This window comes from Polyodon spathula, chromosome 4, assembly GCF_017654505.1.
Source record: "Polyodon spathula isolate WHYD16114869_AA chromosome 4, ASM1765450v1, whole genome shotgun sequence".
NCBI classification, from domain to species: domain Eukaryota; kingdom Metazoa; phylum Chordata; class Actinopteri; order Acipenseriformes; family Polyodontidae; genus Polyodon; species Polyodon spathula.
Window position 1 is genome coordinate 70,452,433 of NC_054537.1, and position 4,288 is coordinate 70,456,720.

Genomic DNA, 4,288 nt, shown 5'->3' on the forward strand with positions numbered 1-4,288 from the left:
TGTTTTGCACTGTTTTTTTGTGATATAGATCATTCTATTTGATTAATTTCTTCTTTTAGTTTTACAGTTTTAGGGAATTGTAGTTTTTTCTACTTGCACTGAAGTCATATCAGATGTGAATAAGATAAAAAAAAAAACTCTAATACTCTAATATTATCTATTTTCTTGATTTTAATATTTTGTTTGTTAAGTAGTGTGCAGTATCTGCTGCCGACAAGTCATTGACAGGATGCAGTTTAGTACAAAAAGACTTCTGCAAACTTCAAGCTCCCTCTTGTGGTCACATTGTTTTTACGATAGGTCTTCTGAAGCTGAGAACATACAAACATTGTATAGACAGTGCAAGCTATACTAATGAGAAATTAAATATATGTAACATACTAGTACATATGTTTACAGTTTAGTGTAGATAGTAAAGGAACCTGTTTGATGTATGGTTAGCAAACATCTTGTCTTCCAACAAGTCTTTGTACAAAGAGTATGAGTCAAATAGGTAAATATTTCAGCGAATGCTAGTGTTGTTGACAACTAGTGTCTCACTAACTTTAAGATTAGAGAAAAAGAAAGCTCTGTAGTCGAAGGGTAAGTACAGAATGTCAGTGTTTTTTACTAATCAGCTGCCAGAATGAGAGCTATTACATGCAATTTAAAGGAAGTTTCAAGATTGTGAAGTCTTTTAGCTTTTATATACTGTAGGATCATGACTGTTCTACCAATAACCTGATTTTCTGAGACAATCTGTGATGTTTATAATAAATTGTATTGTGCATTCTAAGCAAACTCTAATAAGTGTATTCGAATGTTGTCACATTCATTTTTACCTAAACTGTTTTTATCCAGTGTTTTAAAATTTGAGTTCTCAATTTTTATCCTTGCATCAAAGCTGAATAAAATTCTTAAATCTGAAGTCAAGTTTCTCAACTTCCAAAAAATGCATCTTTATTTAAAAAATAAAAGAGAATCATTTTAAAAGTAAACATTGAACATTTTAATGTTGTTATAAATCCACCCAGTTTAATTATTTCTCACCACATATTTAAAACACATATTAACATTTTCAATTTAACATATAGTACCACAAGTGGTTGCATATGATACAAAGATTTTTTGTTGGAAAGACACCACAATCAACAATGATTTCAGTTATAGCATATATTACCCCGACACCAATGTTTACCAAGTAAAAAACACTGATTGTTTCACACAATATACCTTCTATGCCCTCATGCTTTGAACGTTTAAAAATTGTTTTCATTGAGAAACCCCCCAATGCCTCCCTATTTAAACAGCATGTAGCTTCAACTTTCCTCTGGCTGGGGATAACATAGCTGCTTGCCCAAAAGCATGAACTCCACTTCCATGCTTGCAGAATTGCAGAACACAGTCCACTCCTTATTTGCACAGCAGGTGGACTGCATGCTGAGCTTAAGTCCTGCTTAACTGCAATTCAGAACACAGTCACTGCAGATGGCCAGAGGCTGGGGGGCATAGAACACACGCTCGCTGACGCGGATAGCTGCCTTACTGCAATAGAGACCTGATGGATGGCGCTGGAGAATGAGAACAAGACCTTAAAAAGCAGGACAGACAATCTGTAAACAGAACAGCGGCATAATCTTAGGATCACTAGTGTTCCGGAGGGCCTGGAAAGTACACATCGTACAGAATTTATTACCTCGGACATCCTTGAAATCTTTAGAAGGAAAAGCTTCGAATTTCCCCCCGTCCTGGATCGCACCCACAGCGCTAGCTCCGTGATCATGGCAGGGTAATCCCCCAGGCCCATCATTGTGTGGCTTCACAACTTTAAAACCAAGGAGCTGATTCCATGCCTTTGTCAGGGAAAAGGGACAACTATCTAAGTGGCAACATTTTTATTTACCCCGATCTAAGCCCAGGCACCCTTCAATGAAGTAAAACCCAGTTCAGAGTCGGGAATAATATATGGCCTGTTGCATCCTGCCCGTCGCCAAATAATCTTCAATGGACTGCAGCATAACTTCGATTCTCCGGGATGCTGCAGCTTTCTATTGGGACTGTTGTCAGCACTCCAGGTGGAAACAAGAACAATAATGGTAATTACTATTATTATTGTATTAACTTAGTATCATTGCATTTATTTCACATAATTTAAGAACTGGGAAGAGACAGGAGTGTGGGCTGCTGGCGGTTCATTGGGGCAAGGATTGGGAGATACAGTTCGACCTGTGTGTCAGGGTATGTGTGGCCTCTTCCATTCCTTATTCCTTACCAGTGTGCTCGCCTTTGAAGCTGTGACCAGCAACTGCTGAGTCATCTATGTTCACTGTCTGGTATGGTGCTTTCTAATTTAAAAACGAGAGTGGCAGGTTTATATATATATATATATATATATATATATATATATATATATATATATATATATATATATATATATATATTATATATATATATATAAATAAATTTTAATCTATGTTTTCATTTGTCTCCCATATAACTATGCTTGCTACTTTTAGATTTTAAATCGGTAATGCTCGTTAAATGTCGAATTCCCCAAAAAGTTTGACTGAAACAAATGTATATAGGATAAATGTGTGTCAAACCACTTGTTATTTTTTTATTTTCTTACCAAAAATAATAATTTTGAAATCGTCTTTAGTTTGTGTAGTTTTTATACTTGCTGTCTGTCCCGTCTCCATTCCGCTCTGAATGGCTAAGGGTCGCTGTCAGTCATCTCAGTGGTCCCTTGTGATGAGTCAAAGGGATTTCGGTCTGTGATTCAGCCTCCCGACAGTAGATGGCATCAAACCAACTCGGGACTTCCCTTACCAAGATCTCGTGATCATGGCAAAAGTCATCTTTTTGAGGGGCGGCACCTTGGTGAGGGGCGGAAGTACAAGTATGTAAATTCCAGCCACTGGCGTCAAGTGAAGGATAAGGACACGTGTCGGTTGGGGATTGGTGTTCCACTGACTACAGAGGCGGGACATTACATACTAAAGGGAACGTACTACTGTGTTCGGGGTTGGTCCGAAAGTAAAATGGGCGGAGTAACGGGTGGAGGGAGAGACTAGTTTGGTGCACCGGGATCTTTTGAAAACACTAACATTTCTTTTGTCTTTTTTTTTGTTTATGTATGGTTCTAAGACGAGTTCTCACGATCTGTTTTGGATTTCACCCCTGCACTCCTTCCCTCACGCCGTTTTGTTTTCTTTTGTTATTTAATTATTTTGTTGTGTATAGATAATAAAAATAAATTATTTTATTTCTGTACACATAAATTACTGTCTGGACATTCCATTTAATACACTCTCACCTCACATCCCTTAATAGGCTACTGTAGTTTCACTTATCAGCCATTTCATCCTGTTCTGACAGATCTCGTTGACTGAAGCAGTGCTAGAATGCTCTCATTAGTTTAAATGACTGTCAATCATCAAGACCTGCACCAACTGTGCACTTTCATTTGCCAGCTACAGAGTCTATCATTCAAAGCGCCTACTTTGAAATTAGCGGGATAAGGCATAGGTAAGCTTTGCTTACTAGTTTGTTTTGAAAACGGGATGCAAGAGGAAAACACTTAATGAGTATTGTGCACAATACCCTGACCGACGGCTGAAGTCTCCACGGCAGGATGAAGCAGGCCCATCTGCCTTGCCTTCCAGTGACTCTGAGTCCAGCTGTGCTGAAGCAGGAGAGGGGGATCTCAGACTCCAAATAAGGGCAAGTTAGTTCTGTTCAAGTATCTAATGTTTTGTTCTGTGCATATTGTCTTACTTGTAAATTTATGCTATAAAAGTCTGTGTAATACACTTCTACGTGCTTTGATTTGTAGGGTTTATTTGAGAACATTTTTAAATGTGTGTAGGATCTTTATTTACAGGTATAGCTCTGCTGTGACCAAACATTATTTCAATTAGATTATTACGTTGTTGGTAACCATGGATTTCACCCAATCTCTGCTTCAATAGAAAAATAAAAAAGGTAAATTCTTTCTAAAATAAATATCGATATTAAATTGCCGATTTGGCAAAAAAAAAACGAATCGAATAGTAGCAAGCCTACATATAACATGAAAGTGACTTTGTAAGATCCCCCTTTTTCTCCTTTATTTATTTTAGTGTGTGTGTGTGTGTGTGTGTATATATATATATATATATATATATATATATATATATATATATATATATATATGTATATATACTATATGTATATGTATGTTCTTTATTAAACTGTGCTTTATAAAGGCCAGAATGACTGAGATTGGGCTGCAGGTGGGAAAACATAGGGCCGTAATAAGAATGCATAT